Raw genomic sequence first — 14,888 nt, 5'->3', positions numbered from 1 at the left:
TTGGGGTCAGCATGGTGGTGGTATTGTGATGGTTTGGGGTCCAGCATGGTGGTGGTAGTGTGATGGTTTGGGGTCAGCATGGTGGTGGTAGAAATGGTTTGGGGTCAGCATGGTGGTGGTAGTGTGATGGTTTGGGGTCAGCATTTTGGTGGTAGTGTGATGGTTTGGGGTCCAGCATGGTGGTGGTAGAAATGGTTTGGGGTCCAGCATGGTGGTGGTAGTGTGATGGTTTGGGGTCCAGCATGGTGGTGGTAGAAATGGTTTGGGGTCAGCATGGTGGTGGTAGTGTGATGGTTTGGGGTCCAGCATGGTGGTGGTAGTGTGATGGTTTGGGGTCAGCATGGTGGTGGTAGTGTGATGGTTTGGGGTCCAGCATGGTGGTGGTAGTGTGATGGTTTGGGGTCCAGCATGGTGGTGGTAGTGTGATGGTTTGGGGTCCAGCATGGTGGTGGTAGTGAGATGGTTTGGGGTCCAGCATGGTGGTGGTAGTGTGATGGTTTGGGGTCCAGCATGGTGGTGGTAGTGTGATGGTTTGGGGTCCAGCATGGTGGTGGCAGTGTGATGGTTTGGGGTCCAGCATGGTGGTGGTAGTGTGATGGTTTGGGGTCAGCATGGTGGTGGTAGTGTGATGGTTTGGGGTCCAGCATGGTGGTGGTAGTGTGATGGTTTGGGGTCAGCATGGTGGTGGTAGTGTGATGGTTTGGGATCAGCATGGTGGTGGTAGTGTGATGGTTTGGGGTCAGCATGGTGGTGGTAGTGTGATGGTTTGGGGTCAGCGTGGTGAAGGTGGTAGTGTGATGTTTTGGGGTCAGCATGGTGGTGGTAGTGTGATGTTTTGGGGTCCAGCATGGTGGTGGTAGTGTGATGGTTTGGGGTCAGCATGGTGGTGGTAGTGTGATGGTTTGGGGTCCAGCATGGTGGTGGTAGTGTGATGGTTTGGGGTCAGCATGGTGGTGGTAGTGTGATGGTTTGGGGTCAGCATGGTGGTGGTAGTGTGATGGTTTGGGGTCAGCATGGTGGTGGTAGTGTGATGGTTTGGGGTCAGCATGGTGGTGGTAGTGTGATGGTTTGGGATCAGCATGGTGGTGGTAGTGTGATGGTTTGGGGTCAGCGTGGTGGTGGTAGTGTGATGGTTTGGGGTCAGCGTGGTGAAGGTGGTAGTGTGATGTTTTGGGGTCAGCATGGTGGTGGTAGTGTGATGTTTTGGGGTCCAGCATGGTGGTGGTAGTGTGATGGTTTGGGGTCAGCATGGTGGTGGTTGTGTGATGGTTTGGGGTCCAGCATGGTGGTGGTAGTGTGATGGTTTGGGGTCAGCATGGTGGTGGTAGTGTGATGGTTTGGGGTCAGCATGGTGGTGGTAGTGTGATGGTTTGGGGTCAGCATGGTGGTGGTAGTGTGATGGTTTGGGGTCAGCATGGTGGTGGTAGTGTGATGGTTTGGGGTCAGCGTGGTGGTGGTAGTGTGATGGTTTGGGGTCAGCATGGTGGTGGTAGTGTGATGGTTTGGGGTCAGCATGGTGGTGGTAGTGGGATGGTTTGGGGTCAGCATGGTGGTGGTAGTGTGATGGTTTGGGGTCCAGCATGGTGGTGGTAGTGTGATGGTTTGGGGTCAGCATGGTGGTGGTAGTGTGATGTTTTGGCGTCAGCATGGTGGTGGTAGTGTGATGTTTTGGGGTCAGCATGGTGGTGGTAGTGTGATGTTTTGGGGTCAGCGTGGTGGTGGTAGTGTGATGGTTTGGGGTCAGCATGGTGGTGGTAGTGTGATGTTTTGGGGTCCAGCATGGTGGTGGTAGTGGGATGGTTTGGGGTCAGCATGGTGGTGGTGGTGTGATGGTTTGGGGTCCAGCATGGTGGTGGTAGTGTGATGGTTTGGGGTCAGCATGGTGGTGGTAGTGTGATGGTTTGGGGTCCAGCATGGTGGTGGTAGTGTGATGGTTTGGGGTCAGCATGGTGGTGGTAGTGTGATGGTTTGGGGTCCAGCATGGTGGTGGTAGTGTGATGGTTTGGGGTCCAGCATGGTGGTGGTATTGTGATGGTTTGGGGTCAGCGTGGTGATGGTGGTAGTGTGATGGTTTGGGGTCAGCATGTTGGTGGTAGTGTGATCGTTTGGGGTCAGCATTTTGGTGGTAGTGTGATGGTTCCGGCCTTCTAGCCATCGTCGAGCCACCTTCTTTTTTCCATTTGTTTTGTCTTTGTTTTCTACACACCTGGTGTTCATGTATTTAACCCTCTGTTTCCCCCCCATGTTTTTGCGCGTGATTGTTTCTACGTTCATTCGGTACGTTATGGCTGGTTTTCGACACGTGCTGCTTTCACCAGTGTGTAATTGTTACCTTTTATTTTTGGTCAAGTGTATTGTTGCCTTGTGCCTTTATCTTGAGTAAAGTTGTTCACTCGTCTCTCGTGCACCAGCTACACCCACCGCATGCCATAGTGAGTGTAAAGGGGGCAATTACTTTTGTTACACAGGGGAATTGGGTGTTGTATAACTTTGCTAATTAACTAAATAAAATAAGTAAGTCATTGTTTTTTTGTAAACTCAGGCTCCCTTTGTCTAATATTAGGCATTGAATGGAGATCTGATAACATACAGTATCAAAATATACAGAACTATAGAAAATCAGAAAGGAGGCTAATTCTTTTTCATGGCACCTGTATTAGAAGCAATTATTGGTACGACAATTGTCTAAGACCAGTTTGTTTTTGTTTTTTTACACAGATCGCCATTTTTTCCACCCACTATAACTGGGATCCTGTTTTCTGCTAAAGATGCCTGCAGTACCGCGGTCGGCCTTTAAAGTGAGGGGGCAGTTGATCCCCCACGGTGTGATCCCCAGGGTTCTGGGAGTCCTATTACACTACATAGGTTCTATCTGAAATGTTCTGTAGAGGTTCTGTTCCACTTGACTGGTGTTCTGTAGAGGTTCTGTTCCACATGATTGGTGTTCTGTAGAGGTTCTGTTCCACGTGATTGGTGTTCTGTAGAGGTTCTGTTTCACACGATTGGTGTTCTGTAAAGGTTCTGTTCTGTTCCACATGACTGTTGTTCTGTAAAGGTTCTGTACCATGACCTGTGTTCTGTAGAGGTACCGTTCTGTTCCATGACCTGTGTTCCGTAGAGGTACTGTTGTGTTCCACACCACATGACCTGTGTTCCATAGAGGTACTGTTGTGTTCCACAACCCATGACCTGTGTTCCGTAGAGGTACTGTTGTGTTCCACAACCCATGACCTGTGTTCCATAGAGGTACTGTTGTATTCCACAACCCATGACCTGTGTTCCGTAGAGGTACTGTTGTGTTCCACACCCCATGACCTGTGTTCCATAGAGGTACTGTTGTGTTCCACAACCCATGACCTGTGTTCCATAGAGGTACTGTTGTGTTCCACACCCCATGACCTGTGTTCCGTAGAGGTACTGTTGTGTTCCACAACCCATGACCTGTGTTCCATAGAGGTACTGTTGTGTTCCACAACCCATGACCTGTGTTCCATAGAGGTACTGTTGTATTCCACACCCCATGACCTGTGTTCCATAGAGGTACTGTTGTGTTCCACACCCCATGACCTGTGTTCCATAGAGGTACTGTTGTGTTCCACACCCCATGACCTGTGTTCCGTAGAGGTACTGTTGTGTTCCACAACCCATGACCTGTGTTCCGTAGAGGTACTGTTGTGTTCCACACCCCATGGCCTGTGTTCCGTAGAGGTACTGTTGTGTTCCACAACCCATGACCTGTGTTCCGTAGAGGTACTGTTGTGTTCCACAACCCATGACCTGTGTTCCGTAGAGGTACTGTTGTGTTCCACAACCCATGACCTGTGTTCCATAGAGGTACTGTTGTGTTCCACACCCCATGGCCTGTGTTCCGTAGAGGTACTGTTGTGTTCCACAACCCATGACCTGTGTTCCGTAGAGGTACTGTTGTGTTCCACAACCCATGACCTGTGTTCCATAGAGGTACTGTTGTATTCCACACCCCATGACCTGTGTTCCGTAGAGGTACTGTTGTGTTCCACAACCCATGACCTGTGTTCCATAGAGGTACTGTTGTATTCCACACCCCATGACCTGTGTTCCGTAGAGGTACTGTTGTGTTCCACAACCCATGACCTGTGTTCCATAGAGGTACTGTTGTATTCCACACCCCATGACCTGTGTTCCGTAGAGGTACTGTTGTGTTCCACAACCCATGGCCTGTGTTCTGTAGAGGTACTGTTGTGTTCCATGGCCTGTGTTTTTTTAAGCCCTCTGCTCTCTGGCTCTGGGCCGACGCCAGTCTTAATGCTTGCCTGCCTTGCAGCCTGTTGGCCGTCAAGCCTGGCACTCGCAGACCAGATGGGAGGGAGGGATAGAGCAAAGGATAGAGAGATGGAGGGAGGGATAGAGGGAAGGATAGAGGGAGGGATAGAGGGAGGGAGGGATACAGGGAGGGATAGAGGGAGGGAGGGATGGAGGGAGGGAGGGATAGAGGGAGGGAGGGAGGGATAGAGGGATGGATGGAGGGAGTGAGGGAGGGAGTGAGGGAAGGATAGAGGGAGGGAAGGATAGAGGGAGGGATAGAGGGAGGGAGGGATAGAGGGAGGAGGGAGGGAGGGAGGGAGGGAGGGAGGGAGGGGCGGGATAGAGGAGGGATAGAGGGAGGGATGGAAGGGATGGAGGGATAGAGGGAGGGGAGGGAGGGAGGGAGGGAGGGAGGGAGGGAGGGAGGGAGGGAGGGAGGGAGGGAGGGAGGGAGGGAGGGAGGGAGGGAGGGAGGGAGGGAGGGAGGGAAGGATAGAGGGTGGGAGGGATAGAGGGAGGGATAAAGGGAGGGAGGGATAGAGGGATGGATGGAGGGAGGGAGGGAGGGAGGGAGGGAGGGAGGGAGGGAGGGAGGGAGGGAGGGAGGGAGGGAGGGAGGGAGGGAGGGAGGGAGGGAGGGAGGGAGGGAGGGAGGAGGGAGGGAGGGAGGGAGGGAGGGATGGAGGGAGGGATGGAGGGATAGAGGGAGGGATAGAGGGAGGGAGGGTGGGATAGAGGAAGGGATAAAGGGAGGGATAGAGGGAGGGAGGGAGGGATAGAGGGAGGGATAGAGGGAGGGCGGGATAGAGGGAGGGCGGGATAGAGGGAGGGATAAAGGGAGGGAGGGATAGAGGGATGGATAGAGGGAGGGGGGGATAGAGGGAGGGAGGGAAGGAAAGAGGGAGGGAGGGATAGAGGGATGGAAGGATAGACGGAGGGAAGGATAGAGGGAGGGATAGAGGGAGGGAGGGATAGAGGGAGGGAGGGATAGAGGGAGGGAGGGATAGAGGGAGGGAGGGATAGAGGGAAGGATAGAGGGGAGGGAGAAATAGAGGGAAGGATAGAGGGAGGGATAGAGGGAGGGATAGAGGGAGGGATAGATAGAGGGAGGGAGTGAGGGAGGGAGTGAGGGAAGGAGGGAGGGATAGAGGGAGGGATAGAGGGAGGGAGGGATAGAGGGAAGGATAGAGGGAGGGATAGAGTGAGGGATAGAGGGAGGGATAGAGGGAGGGAGTGATAGAGGGAAGGATAGAGGGGGAGGGATAGAGGGAAGGATAGAGGGGGAGGGATAGAGGGAGGGATAGAGGGAAGAATAGAGGGGGGAGGGATAGATGGAGGGATAGAGGGAAGGATAGAGGGGGAGGGATAGAGGGAGGGATAGAGGGAGGGAGGGATAGAGGAAGGATAGAGGGAGGGAGGGATAGAGTGAAGGATAGAGGGAGGGAGGGATAGAGGGAGGGATAGAGGGAGGGATAGAGGGATAGAGGGAGGGAAGGTTTGAGGGAGGGAGGGAGGGAGGGAGTATGGCTGCAGCAGAAATTCATCAGCTAATCCCAGGGAACATAATTAGAGGTGCCATTTTGATTGAGCGCACACCTCACTGTCCAAATTAATAAAACACACACACACTCACGCACGCACGCACACACACACACACACACACACACACACACACACACACACACACACACACACACACACACACACACACACACACACACACACACACACACACACACACACACACACACACACACACACACACACACACACACCCACACACACACACACCACCTCGTCCAAATGAATATCACTATCAATTTTTAATTCGAGCATCCACAGCCCACGGTACAAAACTTCATCATAACACTAGAGCCTGTTAGGAGCTGAGGACGCTCTACTAACCCTATTACACATAGCCCGAGGACAGGGGCTGGACAGAGCACAGGGGCTGGACAGAGGACAAGGGGACAGGGGCTGGACAGAGGTCAGGGGCTGGACAGAGCACAGGGGTTGGACAGAGGACAAGGGGACAGGGGCTGGACAGGGGGACAGGGGCTGGACAGAGGACAGGGGAACAGGGGCTGGACAGAGCACAGGGGCTGGACAGAGGACAAGGGGACAGGGGCTGGACAGAGGGACAGGGGGACAGGGGCTGGACAGAGGTTAGGCGGACAGGGGCTGGACAGAGGTCAGGGGGACAGGCGCTGGGCAGGGGGACAGGGGGACAGGGGCTGGACAGAGGGACAGGGGAACAGGGGCTGGACAGAGGACAGGGGACAGGGGGACAGGGGCTGGACAGAGGGACAGGGGGACAGGGGCTGGACAGAGGTCTGGGGGACAGGGGCTGGACAGAGGTCAGGGGGACAGTGGCTGGACAAAGGACAGGGGGACAGGGGCTGGACAGAGGGACAGGGGCTGGACAGAGGTCAGGGGGACAGGGGCTGGACAGGGGGACAGGGTCTGGACAGAGGACAAGGGGACAGGGGTTGGACAGAGGTCAGGGGGACAGGGGCTGGACAGGGGGACAGGGGCTGGACAGAGGACAGGGGGACAGGGGCTGGACAGAGGTCAGGGGGACAGGGGCTGGGCAGAGGACAGGGGGACAGGGGCTGGAAAGAGGGACAGGGGCTGGACAGAGGTCAGGGGGACAGGGGCTGGACAGGGGGACAGGGGCTGGACAGAGGACAGGGGGACAGGGGCTAGACAGAGGTCAGGGGGACAGGGGCTGGACAGAGGTCAGGGGGACAGGGGCTGGACAGAGGTCAGGGGGACAGGGGCTGGACAGAGGGACAGGGGGACAGGGGCTAGACAGAGGTCAGGAGGACAGATTGGAGGGGGACAGGGGTTGGACAGGTGATTGGGGGTATTGTGATATCACTATGGGGTATTGTGATGTCACTATGGGGTATTGTGATGTCACTATGGGTTATTGTGATGTCACTATGGGGTATTGTGATGTCACTATGGGGTATTGTGATGTCACTATGGGGTATTGTGATGTCACTATGGGTTATTGTGATGTCACTATGGGGTATTGTGATGTCATTATGGGGTATTGTGATGTCACTATGGGGTATTGTGATGTCATTATGGGGTATTGTGATGTCATTATGGGGTATCATGTGATGACACTATGGGGCATTGTGTGAAGATTGATGAGCTTTCCGAATGCACCGTATATTATATTATATTATATATATTATATTATATATTGTCTGGTTAAGACACATACATAAGAGTGTCAAAACGCACAGAACCTGCCACACAAGGCAAGACCTTCCTTTACACCATATAGCCTACTTGTCAACAGTGTCTATGTTACATGTGGTCCTTCTGTAGCTCAGTTGGTAGAGCATGGCGCTTGTAACGCCAGGGTAGTGGGTTCGATCCCCGGGACCACCCATACGTAGAATGTATGCACACATGACTGTAAGTCGCTTTGGATAAAAGCGTCTGCTAAATTACATATATATATACATCATTTTGGACATGTTAATTACACACACGTTGATGTCAGACATGGACCTACCCCCCAATACTCTGTGGCTGATGACTGGGATGAATGCAGAGGAGCGGAATTGACTGGCGACTGATATCAGGGCATGTACGTGATAGGATGATCTGGTTTACGTGATTATGATGTCATAATGATTATCGACAGCAAAAGTGATTATGATTTCATAATGATTATCGACAGCGTCATAACGTGTATTTTCTACAAGTCATTTAAAATATGCTGGGAAAAAAACCTAACTGTTAAGAATTCATTCATTACAACAACAACAACAGGCTTTAATAAGGTGTAGGTGTCGTAACCAGCCGTAAAATAACTCAATATACGCGTAGGTGTCGTAACCAGCCGTAAAATAACTCAATATACGAGTAGGTGTCGTAACCAGCCGTAAAATAACTCAATATACGAGTAGGTGTCGTAACCAGCCGTAAAATAACTCAATATACGAGTAGGTGTCGTAACCAGCCGTAAAATAACTCAATATACGTGTAGGTGTCGTAACCAGCCGTAAAATAACTCAATATACGTGTAGGTGTCGTAACCAGCCGTAAAATAACTCAATATACGAGTAGGTGTCGTAACCAGCCGTAAAATAACTCAATATACGTGTAGGTGTCGTAACCAGCCGTAAAATAACTCAATATACGTGTAGGTGTCGTAACCAGCCGTAAAATAACTCAATATACGTGTAGGTGTCGTAACCAGCCGTAAAATAACTCAATATACGAGTAGGTGTCGTAACCAGCCGTAAAATAACTCAATATACGTGTAGGTGTCGTAACCAGCCGTAAAATAACTCAATATACGTGTAGGTGTCGTAACCAGCCGTAAAATAACTCAATATACGTGTAGGTGTCGTAACCAGCCGTAAAATAACTCAATATACGTGTAGGTGTCGTAACCAGCCGTAAAATAACTCAATATACGTGTAGGTGTCGTAACCAGCCGTAAAATAACTCAATATACGTGTAGGTGTCGTAACCAGCCGTAAAATAACTCAATATACGTGTAGGTGTCGTAACCAGCCGTAAAATAACTCAATATACGTGTAGGTGTCGTAACCAGCCATAAAATAACTCAATATACGTGTAGGTGTCGTAACCAGCCGTAAAATAACTCAATATACGTGTAGGTGTCGTAACCAGCCGTAAAATAACTCAATATACGTGTAGGTGTCGTAACCAGCCGTAAAATAACTCAATATACGTGTAGGTGTCGTAACCAGCCGTAAAATAACTCAATATACGTGTAGGTGTCGTAACCAGCCGTAAAATAACTCAATATACGTGTAGGTGTCGTAACCAGCCATAAAATAACTCAATATACGTGTAGGTGTCGTAACCAGCCGTAAAATAACTCAATATACGTGTAGGTGTCGTAACCAGCCGTAAAATAACTCAATATACGTGTAGGTGTCGTAACCAGCCGTAAAATAACTCAATATACGTGTAGGTGTCGTAACCAGCCGTAAAATAACTCAATATACGTGTAGGTGTCGTAACCAGCCGTAAAATAACTCAGCCGTAAAATAACTCAATATACGTGTAGGTGTCGTAAAATAACCAATATACGTGTAGGTGTCGTAACCAGCCGTAAAATAACTCAATATACGTGTAGGTGTCGTAACCAGCCGTAAAATAACTCAATATACGTGTAGGTAAAATAACTCAATATATTTGGAGGTGTCGTAACCAGCCGTAAAATAACTAATATACGTGTAGGTGTCGTAACCAGCCGTAAAATAACTCAATATATGTAGGTGTCGTAACCAGCCGTAAAATAACTCAATATACGTGTAGGTGTCGTAACCAGCCGTAAAATAACTCAATATATGTGTAGGTGTCGTAACCAGCCGTAAAATAACTCAATATACGAGTAGGTGTCGTAACCAGCCGTAAAATAACTCAATATACGTGTAGGTGTCGTAACCAGCCGTAAAATAACTCAATATACGTGTAGGTGTCGTAACCAGCCGTAAAATAACTCAATATACGAGTAGGTGTCGTAACCAGCCGTAAAATAACTCAATATACGAGTAGGTGTCGTAACCAGCCGTAAAATAACTCAATATACGAGTAGGTGTCGTAACCAGCCGTAAAATAACTCAATATACGAGTAGGTGTCGCAACCAGCCGTAAAATAACTCAATATACGTGTAGGTGTCGTAACCAGCCGTAAAATAACTCAATATACGTGTAGGTGTCGCAACCAGCCGTAAAATAACTCAATATACGTGTAGGTGTCGTAACCAGCCGTAAAATAACTCAATATACGTGTAGGTGTCGTAACCAGCCGTAAAATAACTCAATATACGTGTAGGTGTGTAGGTGTCGTAACCAGCCGTAAAATAACTCAATATACGAGTAGGTGTCGTAACCAGCCGTAATATAACTCAATATACGTATAGGTGTCGTAACCAGCCGTAAAATAACTCAATATACGTGTAGGTGTCGTAACCAGCCGTAAAATAACTCAACATACGTCCCAAAGGTGTAAATATATATTAATATATGTGTCATGACACGTTATGACAAGTTACGCCAATATACGCCAGCCGTTATGACATAAATGAATAAAACAGATATCAGCAAAGGGAGAACTAGTAAAGGCAGAACTAGTAAAGGCAGAACTAGTAAAGACAGAACTAGTAAAGACAGAACTAGTAAAGGCAGAACTAGTAAAGGCAGAACTAGTAAAGGCAGAACTAGTAAAGGCAGAACTAGTAAAGACAGAACTAGTAAAGACAGAACTAGTAAAGGCAGAACTAGTAAAGGCAGAACTAGTAAAGGCAGAACTAGTAAAGGCAGAACTAGTAAAGGCAGAACTAGTAAAGGCTAGTAAAGGCAGAACTAGTAAAGGCAGAACTAGTAAAGGCAGAACTAGCAGAACTAGTAAGGCAGAACTAGTAAAGGCAGAATGAGTAAAGGGAGAACTAGTAAAGGCAGAACTAGTAAAGGCAGAACTAGTAAAGGCAGAACTAGTAAAGGCAGAACTAGTAAAGGCAGAACTAGTAAGGCAGAACTAGTAGAGGCAGAACTAGTAAAGGCAGAACTAGTAAAGGCAGAACTAGTAAAGGCAGAACTAGTAAAGGCAGAACTAGTAAAGGCAGAACTAGTAAAGGCAGAACTAGTAAAGGGAGAACTAGTAAAGGGAGAACTAGTAAAGGCAGAACTAGTAAAGACAGAACTAGTAAAGGCAGGAGAACTAGTAAAGGCAGAACTAGTAAAGACAGAAACTAGTAAAGGCAGAACTAGTAAAGGCAGAACTAGTAAAGGGAGAACTAGTAAAGGCAGAACTAGTAAAGGCAGAACTAGTAAAGGGAGAACTAGTAAAGGCAGAACTAGTAAAGGCAGAACTAGTAAAGGCAGAACTAGTAAAGGCAGAACTAGTAAAGGCAGAACTAGTAAAGGCAGAACTAGTAAAGGCAGAACTAGTAACAGAACTAGTAAAGGCAGAACTAGTAAAGGGAACTAGTAAAGGCAGAACTAGTAAAGGGAAACTAGTAAAGCAGAACTAGTAAAGGCAGAACTAGTAAAGGCAGAACTAGTAAAGGCAGAACTAGTAAAGGGAGAACTAGTAAAGGGAGAACTAGTAAAGGCAGAACTAGTAGAAGAACTAGTAAAGGCAGAACTAGTAAAGGGAGAACTAGTAAAGGGAGAACTAGTAAAGTAAAGGCAGAACTAGTAAAGGGAGAACTAGTAAAAGGGAGAACTAGTAAAGGGAGAACTAGTAAAGGGAGAACTAGTAAAGGCAGAACTAGTAAAGGGCAGAACTAGTAAAGGGAGAACTAGTAAAGGCAGAACTAGTAAAGGAACTAGTAAAGAAACAGAACTAGTAAAGGGAGAACAGAACTAGTAAAGGGAGAACTAGAACTAGTAAAGGGAGAACTAGTAAAGGCAGAACTAGTAAAGGCAGAACTAGTAAAGGCAGAACTAGTAAAGGCAGAACTAGTAAAGGCAGAACTAGTAAAGGCAGAACTAGTAAAGGGAGAACAGAACAGAGTAAAGGCAGAACTAGTAAAGGCAGAACTAGTAGAGGCAGAACTAGTAAAGGCAGAACTAGTAAAGGCAGAACTAGTAAAGGCAGAACTAGTAAAGGCAGAACTAGTAAAGGGAGAACTAGTAAAGGGAGAACTAGTAGATGCAGAACTAGTAAAGGCAGAACTAGTAAAGCAGAACTAGTAAAGGCAGAACTAGTAAAGGGAGAACTAGTAAAGGAAGAACTAGTAAAGGCAGAACTAGTAAAGGCAGAACTAGTAAAGGGAGAACTAGTAGAGGCAGAACTAGTAAAGGCAGAACTAGTAAAGGGAGAACTAGTAAAGGGAGAACTAGTAAAGGAGAACTAGTAAAGGCAGAACTAGTAAAGGGAGAACTAGTAGAGGCAGAACTAGTAAAGGCAGAACTAGTAAAGGCAGAACTAGTAAAGGCAGAACTAGTAAAGGCAGAACTAGTAGAGGCAGAACTAGTAAAGGCAGAACTAGTAAAGGCAGAACTAGTAAAGGGAGAACTAGTAAAGGCAGAACTAGTAAAGGCAGAACTAGTAAAGGCAGAACTAGTAAAGGCAGAACTAGTAAAGGCAGAACTAGTAAAGGCAGAACTAGTAAAGGAGAACTAGTAGAGGCAGAACTAGTAAAGGTAGAATTAGTAAAGGCAGAACTAGTAAAGGCAGAACTAGTAAAGGGAGAACTAGTAAAGGGAGAACTAGTAGATGCAGAACTAAAAGGCAGAACTAGTAAAGGCAGAACTAGTAAAGGAGAACTAGTAAAGGCAGAACTAGTAAAGGCAGAACTAGTAAAGGGAACTAGTAAAGGCAGAACTCCCGTCTCTCTAGTAAAGGCAGAACTAGTCTCTGGCAGAACTAGTAAAGGGAGAACTAATAAAGGCAGAACTAGTAAAGGCAGAACTAGTCTCCCCAGAACTCTGACTAACCAGTCTCCCCAGAACTAGTAAAGGCAGAACTAGTAAAGGGAGAAATAGTAGAGGCAGAACTAGTAAAGGCAGAACTAGTAAAGACAGAACAGTCTCCCCAGAACTAGTAAAGGGAGAACTAGTAAAGGGAGAACTAGTAAAGGGAGAACTAGTGAGGCAGAACTAGTAAAGGCAAAACTAGTAAAGGCAGAACTAGTAGAGGCAGAACTAGTAGATGCAGAACTAGTAAAGGCAGAACTAGTAAAGGAGAACTAGTAAAGGCAGAACTAGTACAGGCAGAACTAGTAGAGGCAGAACTAGTGACAGAACTAGTCTCCCAGAACTAGTAAAGGCAGAACTAGTAAAGAACTAGTAGAGGCAGAACTAGTAGATGCAGAACTAGTAAAGGCAGAACTAGTAAAGGGAGAACTAGTAAAGGCAGAACTAGTAAAGGGAGAACTAGTAAAGGGAGAACTAGTAGATGCCTAGTAAAGGCAGAACTAGTAGATGCAGAACTCTAAAGGCAGAACTAGTAAAGGCAGAACTAGTAAAGGCAGAACTAGTAAAGGCTGAACTAGTAAAGGCAGAACTAGTAAAGGGAAAACTAGTAAAGGCAGAACTAGTAAAGGCTGAACTAGTAAAGGAGAACTAGTAAAGGGAGAACTAGTAAAGGGAGAACTAGTAAAGGCAGAACTAGTAAAGGCAGAACTAGTAAAGTCAGAACTAGTAGAGGCAGAACTAGTAAAGGCAGAACTAGTAAAGGCAGAACTAGTAAAGGCAGAACTAGTAAAGAAACTAGTAGGCTCTCCCTAGTCTCTCCAGAACTAGTAAGTCTCCCCTAAGAGGCAGAACTAGTAAAGGGAGTCTAGTAAAGGCAGAACTAGTAAAGGGAGAACTAGTAAAGGCTCTAGTAAAGGGAGAACTAGTAAAGGAGAACTAGTAAAGGCAGAACTAGTAAAGGCAGAACTAGTAAAGGGAGAAAAGTCTCTCTGACTAGTTAGTCTCAGGAAAACTGGGAGAAGCTGACTACCCATCTCCCCATATCTCTGACTACCCAGTCTCCCCATCTCTCTGACTACCCAGTCTCCCATAGCTCTCTGACTACCCAGTCTCCTCGTCTCTCTGAGTACCCAGTCTCCCTGTCTATCTGACTACCCAGTCTCTCCGTCTCTCTGACTACCCAGTCTCCCCATCTCTCTGACTACCCAGTCTCCACATAGCTCTCACTACCCAGTCTCCCGTCTCTCTGACTACCCAGTCTCCCCATCTCTCTGACTACCCAGTCTCCCCGTCTCTCTGACTACCCAGTCTCCCCATCTCTCTGACTACCCAGTCTCCCCATCTCTCTGACTACCCAGTCTCCCCATCTCTCTGACTACCCAGTCTCCCCGTCTCTCTGACTACCCAGTCTCCCCATCTCTCTGACTACCCAGTCTCCCCATCTCTCTGACTACCCAGTCTCCCCGTCTCTCTGACTACCCAGTCTCCCATCTCTCTGACTACCCAGTCTCCCCATCTCTCTGACTACCCAGTCTCCCTGTTCTGCTTATTTAAAGATACTCCCCAGGAAGTTTTGATTATTGATTATCTCTCTCTGAGAAGTATTGTTTTTAGATGTCTTCTGACTACTCAGTCTTCCCTGCTCTCTACTGCTATGTTCCCCATCTCTCTGAAGCCTCTCCCATCTGTCTCTCTGACTACCCAGTCTCCCGTCTCTCTGACTACCCAGTCTCCCTGTCTCTCTGACTACCCAGTCTCCCCGTCTCTCTGACTACCCATCTCCCTGTCTCTCTGACTACCCAGTCTCCCCATATCTCTGACTACCCAGTCTCCACATAGCTCTCACTACCCAGTCTCCTCGTCTCTTTCAGTACCCAGTCTCCCTGTCTATCTGACTACCCAGTCTCTCCGTCTCTCTGACTACCCAGTCTCCCCGTCTCTCTGACTACCCAGTCTCCCCATATCTCTGACTACCCAGTCTCCACATAGCTCTCATTACCCAGTCTCCTCGTCTCTTTCAGTACCCAGTCTCCCTGTCTATCTGACTACCCAGTCTCTCCGTCTCTCTGACTACCCAGTCTCCCCATCTCTCTGACTACTCAGTCTCCCCGTCTTCTGACTACCCAGTCTCCCCATCTCTCTGACTACCCAGTCTCCCCGTCTCTCTGACTACCCAGTCT

Source organism: Oncorhynchus keta, chromosome 7, assembly GCF_023373465.1.
Source record: "Oncorhynchus keta strain PuntledgeMale-10-30-2019 chromosome 7, Oket_V2, whole genome shotgun sequence".
In the NCBI taxonomy this organism is placed as follows: Eukaryota; Metazoa; Chordata; class Actinopteri; order Salmoniformes; family Salmonidae; genus Oncorhynchus; species Oncorhynchus keta.
This window is presented reverse-complemented; position numbering follows the sequence as displayed.